Genomic DNA, 12,940 nt, shown 5'->3' on the forward strand with positions numbered 1-12,940 from the left:
AGTAAAGTCCCGAGACGTGAGAATCTGTCATCGGGCCGGTGGATTAGCTGTCTGTTTTCTCTCCTCGATGAATGACGATCGGCGGGATTCGAGGCTAATATTACACGCTAAGCAATTCCGAGTAACTTGAGAGAGCGACTCTATAACCGCAGAACTGGGTTAGGGTCGCAAGCAAAAAAGCATATTTGAAACCATGTCCAACATATTTGGTGTTCCAATTGCACCCTGCCCGTTTATAGCTATTTTTGGGGTGACGCCTTGTGATGCCAGTCTTTCCAAACCACACTCTGATCTTCTGGCCTTCTGCACTTTTTTGGCCCGTAGAATGATATTATTGAAATGGAAAGAGCCACTTCCACCTGTATATGGGCAATGGGTTAAGGATGTCATGTACTATACTCAGCTGGAAAAGATCCGCTACACTGTAAAAGGTTCGGTTCGGAGGTTTTATGACACATGGCAACCTTTTCTTACTTACTTTGTAAGATTAAGTCTGGAAACTATTGCTTAATGTGCATGTGAGTGTTTTTTTTTTTGTTTTTTGTTTTTTATTGTTGTTGGTTTTTTGTTTTTTTTTCCCCCTTGCTGTTGTTTATTTATTTTATTATTTACTTTGTATCTGTAATTTTATTTTATTTTATCTCTTCCTTCCTCTCTGGTTGGGTTTTAGTTACACTGTTCTGGATGGGTGGGGGGGGTGGGGGCACGACTGTTTGCTAATATTGCCGTAATTGTTGTTGGAAGCAATTTTTTGTTCAATAAAAAGACCTTGATCAAAATAAAAATGTGATTTTGAGGGTGAACTGGTTGCTGGAAAATGTTAAATGTTAGAAGTTTTCAGAAAACAGCAGCCTTGAAGAGCATGTGGAGAAGGCCAGCCCACATCAGCAGCAGTTAAGATATGCTCTGGTGAATGGCTTTCCCCCACCCCTTGCTGAAACAAAATGTTTAGATGATTCTTTAGCTTGCTCTGATCAACAACAGCCTGTGCTCCAGACCATAGTTTTAATTGAGGTGGATAAATGCTAAAAGTAATTTGCATTAAGCTTAGGGTTGCTCAAATTCAGTACATTGACATATGAGCTGAAGTAAAATAGGTAAATATTTTAACTAATGACATGCATAGAGGCACTTGACCTGTTTGAAAGACTGTCATCCTATTATGAGCTATTGTTATATATAGAGCACACCTATAAAAACAACTAATATGCTGAACCCTGTATGAAACAGCTGAAAACTACATGATGGAGAAGCTGAATTGAATATGAAAGTGCAAGTCTTTGCCACTGTGGCAAAGCACGCAACCACTTTGTGAGGTTACGTTACGGTCTCTTCTGAGCTGATGAGCAAGCTACACATTATCAGATCGGGATCTGGCTGAGAACTCATCTAAGAGAGGGAAACAGAACTATGATAGCTCGAGTGTGCAGCGTATCCGTGAGTTCAGCTTCTTCTTTCAGATGTGCAGCAGTTTTCCTGCATCATGACTCATGTGTGTAGAGTGTTCATAGCATCAGGATCATGTTTTTGTTTATTTGTTTTGTTGGGTTGAAAAATAATTAAATAAAGTTGTGATCATACTTATGGATCACCATAGCACATGTCATTTGCCATATGATTTATTTATGCAGATGAAAAAAGTGAGTGTGAATGTGCCTGACATCGCAGAGTGTGTGTGCACTGTGTAAAAGTATTTGCCTCCATTTGTGAGAGCGGTGATTCTGCAGGTCACCAGTGATTGTAAAGGGGAAAAAAAGAACAAAAAAAGAGACATTGTAGATGAAAAATAATCATAGGAAAAAGGTTTTGTGTTTATCAGCCAATAACAACTACCATCTCATTTTCTGCTTTTAAGAAAGGAGAGTTCACAAAAAACAGAGAGAGAGATGTGTGTTGGTTAAGCAGTGATAATAATAATAAAAATGTCTTAGTTTGTCACTTTCAGATGAAAAGCAGACCTGAATCAATTTTCCACATGCAGCAGTCGGGGAAAAAAGTTATAGGTTAACATCATTGGACACGTTCAGACCAAGTTTCTGGCTGAATTGTTTACAGCGCACTTGTTATCAAATGCTGAATTTAGCCAATGCTGACAATTAACTCTCTAGGTTACAGGACAACAGTTTAACTTTTGTGGGAAAAAAGATTCTGGTTTGACCAACCAGTGATCAGACAATAAATTTAGTTGTTAATATAGTAAATTGGGAGATGCTTTCTGCTTGATTGATGCAGCACAAGTAATTTACTGTATGAGGGAATTATCTTTTGTGATAATATTTTAAACATGCATTTCTGTTGTCCTGTCAACTTGGTGGGTTGATAGCTGATATGCAAATTAGTTGATCGCTATTAGATTAAGGAAATGTGACTGAATTCTAGCACAAGTGAATAGGATGTGTTGGAGTTTGTTAGAGTGGAGACTCTAAAACACTGAGTTTCCTGTTTTGATTTGCGGGTGAATCCTGCACCCAGATACACAACTCTGAATACGTCAGAACAAACTTGTTTTGTGAAGTACATGACAACATGTCACATGTTTTGTGATGACGGGGGAAAGGAAAACTGAATAAAATGGGTCTGTGGCCTAAATGAGTGAAGAGCACAGACCTGGAGATTAAACTCATAGCTAATAAAAAACATTAGGGTTATGTTGTGTGTTGTGTGGCTGATGGAGGGTTTGGAATTAATCTAGCTGATGATTTTTCTTTTGTTGCAAGGTTGAGCCTACCAATTAGGTTTGGTATGATTTACCCTCCTGAAATTAGGAGCATGTGTCATGACTTAACAAGGCCTTTTTATTTTGTTACTTTCCCAGTGCACTGAAAGTTTTGTTTGATAATCTGTCGTTTGAGCAAATCTGCATGATTAGAACAAAAGCGCTATACGACACGTCGTCAAGAAAATTGTTGCAAGTGAGTTTCTCCACATTAAAATGGGCTCAGGAGAAAATCACTTAACTGGGACAATTAGAAAATGAGTCCCTGCCCAAAAGGATTCAGCGAGGTAATCCGATCTAAAATTCTTCTTTTTCTTTTTGGTGGAGGGTGGAAACTAAATGCGACGATAGGTTCCACTATCAGCAAAGGAAGAATGAATGAATGAAAAATGAGTGAAAATAAAAATGGGAAACTGACTGAACTGGTAAAAGCTCACAAGACTTGACTGACTTGACCAGTATGTAAGATTGAACCTCTGGGCATGACAAAGGGTGGATGACTCCATGTGTGTTTCTTTTTACAGGAGCAGAAAGATGACAGCAACATCCTAGGTTGCGTGAGCTTTGGGCCGTGTCGATTTAACCTTTTAAATGCAACTTTCTGTGTCTGTGCATCTACCAGGGGTGTGTTACTCACTACCTTGTGTTGCTCACAGAGATCACTGTGAGAAAGTGTGTATACACCTGCACAGCGCTAACATTTGCATTTTCTTTTTTACAGCATTACAGTTCTTCATGTGATTTGATCATGTGATTTATAACAGGATACAATTGGTTGATGTTTTTTCTACCACAGGATTACTGGGTTTATGTGTGAAGAAAACTGTGTTTGCAGGCTATATGTTGATTATGCTATTACACTGTGTTCTTGGGAAAATGTTGAATATTACAGGGGAGAAGTGAATATAGTGTGTGACATTTCCTGTATTGAAACCAGTGTCTCTCCTTTTCACAGTTGTGAATGGCTAATTTTATGGTCTTTTTATAGCACCTCTGGAACCTGTCAATTTGTGCCTGACCACCATGTGTCCATGTGTGTTGCTAATGTTTGTTTTTTCTAAGAGTGCATGTAGAGGATTCAGCAGAGGCAGACAAGTGACATGAGAAAACAAATAAGAGATGCAGTGTTTATGGAATAGTTTAATATGGGGCTCATTAGCTGGCCACTATTGAGCTTGTAGTGATAAATAAGTGGAGTGACTTTGCTTAAGGAAAGTCACGGATTACATTAATGTTGACTAAATACATGGGATGATCCATGTCTGGGGCGAATTATGGCAACAATTGTGGTTTACTCATTTGAGAAAACCTGCACATGATACTTGTCTTTGATGCTGAATGCTTTATTACTCTTATGACATAATTATTGGTGTTCAATGCTTTTTGCTGTGTAGTTGAATTGTCTTGAACGTTCCAGCGAATAGGTTTAAGCTACAAACGTCAGAGGTGGGTTTGAATACACAGACCATCCTCTGAACATCTCCTGGGTCTATGAATGGTTTGCCCCTTTGGGGGCAGGGGTACCTGGACCTGGGATATAGAGTATGTTTGGTGAGTGTGAATGTGTGTACAGTGTCTATTTGTCTCTGTCTCCACGTCGGGTGAGTCCGAGTATTTGTTTGTGTATATGGGGGTGGGAATGCACGTTTGTGTCTGCGTTTCTTGGCTGTTACCTCAAAGCACATTGTGCGCTGTCGATCTTGCGTGCTGCACAATAACATTTAGTATTTAGTATCTACTCTTATCTACTGTTAGCTAGTTTATTGTGATAGTGTTGTATTTATTATGTTGCTCTTTTTTATTTGTTTTCTCTTCTGTTTTTTTTTTATCTCCACACAGGTGATCCAGGTGTTTTCTTTGTTTTTCTTTCTTTCTTCTTCCCCCCTTTCTCACTGTCTCTTCTCCCGTCTATTTTTCTTTCTCTCCCTCTCTTTCTTTCATTCTTTCTCCCTGTCCTGTCCCCCAGTCATGTCTGTCCCGTCTGTAACAACCGAAAATCAAATCGAATAAATCCATAATTGTAATAAAGGTCAATCAAATGGACCAATATGCCAAGGCCATGATGATCCACTTGGTAAAGTAAATCCACTTGGTAAAGTAAATCCACTTGGTAAAGTAAATCCACTTGGCGTCTTTCTTGGCCTTCAGACAGCAATTCTGATGGCTAAAGATCCAAACGGGACGGGTAAGAAAAAACAAAACCCTTTCATAAGTTTTAGTGATAAATAGTACAGTTACTTGAAAATAATTTAAGAGAGTAAACAATATTTTATTTTTAATACCCCAACACTGCACTGATGTGTGACTGCTTTGTTTTTGTACACCCAATTCAGAGTTTTAGGGTTCATGAAGTCATTTTGTGTGGGTTTTTTTGTTCTCTTTGCTATTATTTGGTACTTACACTTAGTGTGTGTGATGTGTGTGCGTGCATGCGCGCACGTGTGTGTGTGTGTGTGTGTGTGTGTGTGCATGCATGCACGCCCGTGTGACACAGCCAGAGATCAAAGTAAACTGTTAAATAGTACATTTCTTTTTGCATAAGACGCTTACCAACTTCTGCGAGCTCGCAGTTGAGGCTACGTGCTTTTCTGGCAGCTTATTCAGCTTCAAAGACAGTCTTAAACAAAAACGGAGCATAACGTTCATAAGTGTTTCTTAAATTTACGACAGCAAATTGAAGAAATGATTTGTAATTGAGGCTTCATTATTAACTAGGTTAAAGCTTTGATACCAAGCAGGATATTATAAGAAATCTCAGCCTTGTCCTTTTGTAAACTGATCACGCTACGATAAGAAAGTAAACACAAGGTTGATTTAGGGCATTTACAATGCAGTCAACTGAAACTACAATGACAAATTGCTACATCATGAGGGAAATAACTGTGATGTGATTTGATGAGACAAAGATTATGATGAAGTGAAAGGCTCAGTGAACCAGGACAGACTCGGTGGCTGTAGGCATCTGTCCTTATGGACAGTTAGCGGAGCAAGATGAGGAAAATATGCTCGGCAAATATATTTTTACTGGGCAGCACAGTCACGACCACTGATAAAATAAGTACTCAGGAGTGGACTCAAAACTCGCCGCTGCTCACAGTCTAGTTGACGCTGTAAAACACATTCACTGTCCCTTGTGCGGTGAAAGTCCACAAAGAAATCTGGGCACTTGAGTATTCTGAGCAACAAACATAATCAAATGAGTGCTGTGTGAAAGGGGCATGAGAGGCATGCTGTTGATAAGGCTGGTCTCATCTCAGGTTGTATTAAGTCCTGCTGCTGTAGCAAATGACCCCATTTAATGAGGGGAGCATCCACAAACCATTTGCTTGCCATGTGTTGCTGCACATCATTAACACAAAAATCCAGCAGCACACCCTGGAGAATAATATATCCAGGATTTAAAGAACATATTGTCAAACTCTGTGTCTGGACCTGCTCGCTACCTGTATTTTCCTGGCATGGCCGACATGTAAACAGTCTCCCCCCTATGTTGCATTGATGAAAAGAGCCTCCTGTGGAGATGGCTTTCTTTCTGGCGCTGACATTTCTGTTTGTTCAGAACATTGCTGGTGAAGGCTGAGATGCTGGATTACAGCCTGGTCATGTTTCTATTTCAGATTTAAGCACTTGACCTTTAATAGGAATCTGCTCTGTTTATTTGCTCACAGATGTTTATTTAGGTTGAATACATCTCGATGGTCTGCTTTGTTTTTCCTCAGGGTTAGAGAGATTCCCCTGTGTCTCTGGTCTAGCCATGAGATTAACTTGACTCGAGGTCTTATCAGGATTAAGGAGGTTCAAACAGTTGGGATGAGTCATATTATTTCTTTGGGATATGCTGCAGGTTGAGGTTTCTTTTAAGCTAAAAGAGTCACTTTTAGCTTTTAGATTCAGTTATCTGCTACTTTCTGCAAAGAAAGAAATGAATGTTTCTTGAGGAATATATTAAAACTTGCGTGTGTAATTTGACATTACGATTCCAAAATATAGCAATGCCAGTAAGAATTATAGTGGGTAAGGAATTTAAGCTTCTTACCCACTCTTATTTGTCTGTTTCTTGGTCTATCAGAACAAACTGAAAAGAGAAAAGCTTTATTTTCCATCCAACTTTCTGTCATCATGTGGCTGCAGTTAGCTATTGTCTAGCTTGACTTTGAGCCACTAGAAGTTTCTGACATCATGTGGATTTATTGTGTAGTAACACTTCTTTACACTGTCAGGAAGGTGAGTTTCACTGGTCCAGCCCACTTCAGATGGAAGTGGGTTGTATGTGGCCCACCATGTAAAATGAGTTTGTCATCGCTGCTGTAGATGGTCTCTTAGTACACTTCACTACTATACTATTTGTCAGCTACTTGTGTTAAAAAAATAACTCAAAAGGCACCAGAGAGTTGGAGTTCAGAGACTCCAATTAGCTGAGATGAGACATGGTGAGTTGTAGAATTAGACTACAACTATTGTTTCCAGCACTGAAGTTGGCCTTTTAAATATGTACATAGACTGTCAACAGACAGATTCAAGTGGGCATTAGAGGAATTGTAGTTTTTTCTTCATTTTCTTCAGCCCTGGAGGTTGCGACTTAGATAGAACAGGAAAATCATAACAACTGGCCAGAGCAATACAAGGCTTTGAGCCTAATAACATTATTTGTTTAAATACACAACACTGCATGAGAAGTGGGAATCTGTCATTAAATTGTAAATTTTATAGTTCAAGGCTGTTCACAAGAATTTTGAGGCAGCACATTAACTGCCTGGAAATTAAATTGAAATTTTAATTTCTGGCAGCCGACCATTGTTCTTTAAACTTGGGGAGACTTTTGCATCTAAATGAAAATCCTATAAGCTGTAAAAATTCAAATCAGTATGGTAAGGGGACACCACTAATCAGTGTCTGCCAGACACCCACCACTTGTTAGTGAGTTTCTTTGTGACAATTATAGGATAAGCTGTCTGTCTCTCTTCCACAGCATGTCTTTGTCCTGTTTTTCTTCTCTCGCCCCAACCGGTCGCAGCAGATGGCCCCGCCCCTCCCTGAGCCTGGTTCTGCCGGAGGTTTCTTCCTGTTAAAAGGGAGTTTTTCCTTCCCACTGTCGCCAAAGTGCTTGCTCATAGGGGGTCATATGATTGTTGGGTTTTTCTCTGTATCTATGAAGCGCCTTGAGGCGACTTTGAATTGAAATTGAATTAAGCAGATGTGGACATCACAAACTATAAACAACTTCTTGCCATGTTTTTGTTCTTTTAAAAAAATTAATTAATTAACTAATTTAATTTAATTTCTCCTCTGTTGTTACAGTAGAGGAGGAATTTTAAAATGAAGAAAGAAAAAAAGAGACTGAGTTCAACCTTTAGCTGTTCTTTAAGGAACTGAGGTTTTCTGAAATTTGAAGAAAGCTTTACTGCAAATAGTGAACTTGTATTAGACCTGAGGCTCATGCTGGGTTCATGCTGGGTTTATGCCCTAGTTTACAGGGGCTTAAGAGAAACTACAGCAGGCCAGTAACAAAGTTTTATTTCCATAATAGTGGGATCCAGTGAATTATACTGTTAATTATTAAAAAAGGGACAGAAAATCAGAGGCTCAAACTTTGTCTGTTCTTTTAGAGAACTTGTGATTTCTGAAGTTTGGAAAAAAACAAAACAAAACTCTATGGTTAATAGTGAACTTGTATTAGACGCGGGGGTCATGCTGGGGACTTCAAAAAGGAACTGCTGCTCCCTGATGACTACTCCAGTGTAAAGCTTTGTTAGCATCAGTGTTTGCCCTGGTTTACAGTGCTAAGTGAAAATACAGCAACCCAGTAACAAAACAAAGTTTTATTACCATGATGGTGGGATTTTTATGCATTAGAAGGAAGCCCCCCCCTCCCGGCATTAAGTCCTTAGTAGCTTCACTCAAGTATACATAATATAAATAATTTTTAAGAATCTGAGTGTTATAAAATTAATTTTAGGCAGTTTAGATAGTAAGTTTGGATAAGTAATTTATTGATAGATCACTTAAAAAAAAAAAAAAGAAAAACATAGTTGACCAAAGTGTTTTCCAGTTAAAAGACAGCAATAAAATACAAGAACATAAATTAAACAAAAAAGGACAAATAACAGTGAAACGTGGAAAAATATAAATAAGATAGATAATAAAATTAATACAAAATAATATTACATGGTCTCTAAAAAACATTGATCAACACATCTAGGAGGAGTTAGAGTACCAGTCATAAATACATATGTTTAAATCATTATAGTAAGAAGATAGCTATTAAAAGAAACATCATCACATCAGATCAGTTATAAAATTTTCCAGCATGAGTTATACTTCTTTCCCAATGTATTTAATATCCTTTTAGATTTATCCAAGGTTTTTCTCAGTGGTAGACAAACTTTAGCATGATAGCTTGAAGTGGTTTCAAGTTGTCTGGAAATACAAGCTGCAGTACCCTGAGTAATCCACGGCCATACAATATGATGAAAAGCAGAATTATCTTATAATTGATCTCAGTATTACACTGATCTTGATTGGGATAATGATATAGCTAGATGCAAAGTATGCCTATGGAGATGAGTGAAGGGTCAATGAATATCTATAGATGACAGTTTCTCCCAAAGTGATTTCAAAAGCACTAGAGCTGAATAGTTACAATTGCAAACATTTTGCATAAAATCGGTCAAACTTACTTGACTCAGTGTGATGGTTGCAGACTTATTCGGTTAAGTTGACAAAACAACTACACCAGGTCAGAGAGGAAGCTCCATCTGTTGAAATGCCCACTTGACATCAAGACACAGGGACTTGACAAATCTTTTTGTGGGTCCCTGAAGAGGTATCACTCTGACCTGTAGCAACCACTAAGCTACACTTCTGAGAGTATAGAACAAACATTCAACATTTATTGTGGCATTTTGATTTATTCTCCTTCTGTTTCTTTATTCCACACAGACGTTACTCAGTCTGGAGTTCAATCTCGTTCTAATTCAATCTAATCTTTTTGCTACGAAAAACAGCTTTTAGAACATTGTTTCAGAAAAGAAAAGGCAAACTCACAACGTAGAGGCTGATGATCCTCACTAGAGTCAAAGATATCAGTACTGATTTTTTACTTTTAGGTTAAAGTGTTTTAGTAGTGTTTCCATATAATTTAAGCTGATTCCAGGACTTTTTTTGTTTTTAAAAGGTAGTTATAACAAGAGAACCAAGGCCAGCTATGGGACATCAGAAATTATATCAGCAATAAACAAACAAAAGACAAAAAAAGGAAGAAAGCTACTTTTGGTTACCCCTTTATTCACAAGGAGTCGCCACAGCTGGTGTCTCTGCATGTTTGAATTGGTAGAATTTTTACACCAGATGCTCAGATGCAACCCCAAACTGATTTATTCCTCCTCCTAGGATCAAACTTGGGAATTGTTAGGTGAATGTGTAAACCACTACACTATGGTGCCACTCTGTCAGAATGAAATACAGCATTGAAAACCTGCTTGCTTACAATTTTCAAGCTCTCATACACTATTACATACACAATATCGATAGTATTACATGAAAAGTGATGCTACACAGTCTGAAAAAAATCGCTTTTTGGTGAAAAACTGTTGGAGAAAGGAGTATTTAGATGCCTCTGTAGTATAGTTGATTATTCAACAATGTAAAAACCAACGCAAGGTTATAATTGGTTAAGTAAAACTAAATTTAAAACTGAAAGTAGATACAAAAAAAGTATTTTTAATTAACTAATAAAAGATTTTGTGAATTTGAAAAACTAGCTAAACTAAAATAAGAATATAGAGGAAATTACCTTAGTTTCAATATTTGCTTATTTGATAAACAGCATTTGATACAACTTGCATGATGAGGCTTTGATGAACATGTTTATTAAGACTTTGTGTGTCTACTATGTAGATGTTTTTAAAGCAGTGAATCAACTGCTTTAAAAACATCTTCTTCATCAACATAGTTGCTATTTTTAGGTTGCTCATCCCAAGTTCAGTCTTGAACAACTGGACTTCTGGTTTTGACTTATGGTTGAGCACCACAGTTGACGTCTTTGCCTCACTCTTGAACTGACGTGCCATTTTAAGGTTTGGTCACCGTGAACTTTTCAGGTGGGAACTGCTGTTTGGTCTTTGGGTTATGGCCAGATAATTCTCAGCATAAATGTTTCTTCAGTCCAACAAAGAGCCTGATGTTTGCCCTCTGCACACCTTTGAGATTCATACTAAAATTACAGAAATGCAAGTACAAATAGAACAGGACTTCCACCATCCTGGAAGTCATCCAGAGGTGCACAAGGATATGACCTTAAAAAGAAAACAGCACATTTAAATTAGACAAGGGTTTGGATTTTTTTCATGGGTAGAATCGTGTTAATTTCAGATCTTACCCCATAATAGTTTTAGATTTAAAATCCTAATTGAATAAAAGTACAAAAGTCACAGCATCAACATAAAATTCATTTTAGTGGTAAAATCAGTCACAATGCAGACTGGCCCATATAAAAATAATTTTACAAATAATAATTGGAACATCATTTCTGATTCGTTATTGTTTGAATCATGTTGACACTGAGGGAGCAAACATATTACAGTGTCACCCACTCTCTAACTCCATGAAACCAATGTCCTAATTTAAACAGGGCAAAAGGAAAAGAGAAAATACTCAGTTTGAGCCCACGCCAACCTGTTACAGTATTCTGCAAATCTCACTATTTACAATGCAATCCATATGTCCTTCTACACAACAACATCACGTTCTCTTAATGAGTTTTTTACAAGAGCATCACTTCATCAAACAGTGACCTCAGCCAGCACATGCCTTTACATGTTCCTCTGTGCGGAGGAGTTTTCCCTCGAGAACATGTAGCTATGTGTTATAGGCTAAAGCCACTGACTGTGGATTGTGATCTGACACTCAATACAACCAGTGTAGGCTGAGCATCTCTGATAAGTCTGAATATATTATAAAGACAGCTGAAGAGCTTGAATTAAACCATTTAACTTTCTTTTTTCATTCTGCTAAAAGCATGACTTAAGTATAAAAGGAAAATATTGTGTAAATAATTGATCAGGCTGTAGATGGGAGTGTATTAGAAGCATATTAAAGTACAACAGTCATGTAAACATTAGCCTCCAAGGCTAACTAAACATTTTGTCTTTCTCTTTGTCTCTGAATCTTAAGTTTGTCTTTCCCTCATTTTACTATTTTGCTCCGCCCCTGCCCCTTCCCTATGCCAAGTCTTTCTAATACACTGCAGCAGTTGTAAGTCTTACATCCCCCCTCCCCCTCTCGTCATTTTGGAGGTCGGTGGAGAATATTGAGTATTCACTTACCCCGATATTGACATAACTGTAGAGAAAGCACAGAATATTTGATATGTTTTTTTCTTTTTTTCCCCCCCATCTCCTGCCTGTTTCATGTTTACCGTGTGCACTTCTCAAGGCGAGGGAGAGAGGAGGCGCATTTCTGTCACACAAGAAGGTGTTGAAAAAGCTCGATTTTTACCTTGACTTATTTCCTTTGCATCGTTCTCTCTCCGACTGCTCGATGATGAGCAATTTTCACGCACAACAACCGTCCTCAGTCATCAGGAGACATTTCTGCAGAGGAGCTTGGTGTGTCTAGAATTCACAATACCATCATGCCTCGCACACATTGATTTTTCTTCAATGCAGTAAGAATGTTATCGACTAAGAAACAAAGACAGAGGAACTCGTGGCAAAGATGTTGATGCATATTCCAACATTTGATATAATGCCCTCTTCTACTCGTGTCATCTGTAACAGGTTGTGCTGTGGCCTATATAGAATACACTTACGTATCCGACTGAAAAAGGCCATACAGTTAGCACATATGTGCTTCATAGTGTACCTTATTGTGGGTGATATCATCAGAGTAGAGGAAAATGCCCTGTTAGCGAGGAATAATAGGCTCTGGCATTAAACGCAGCCTTCCCACTGACTCATTCAATTAAATGTTATCATTCTGAGCTCAAAATTATTCATACACTTGGAACTATTCTGCTGTAGCAAAGCCCACACATGTCATTCTAAGGCACAAAGCCAGTCCCCTAATATGTGTCATTCCAAGACATTGTTCATATTTTCACATGTGTTGAAAATCACGCAAAAGTAAATAAGAGGGGGGAAAAAAATGTCGTTTGTGGTAATAATCTCCACTCCTGGGAAGAACAAACTGTTCTTAGATGCGGCTCCACAATCTCATAAATAAACA

The sequence above is a fragment of the Haplochromis burtoni genome, unplaced genomic scaffold, assembly GCF_018398535.1.
Source record: "Haplochromis burtoni strain Fernald_Lab_line unplaced genomic scaffold, NCSU_Asbu1 Contig_19, whole genome shotgun sequence".
Classification (NCBI taxonomy): domain Eukaryota; kingdom Metazoa; phylum Chordata; class Actinopteri; order Cichliformes; family Cichlidae; genus Haplochromis; species Haplochromis burtoni.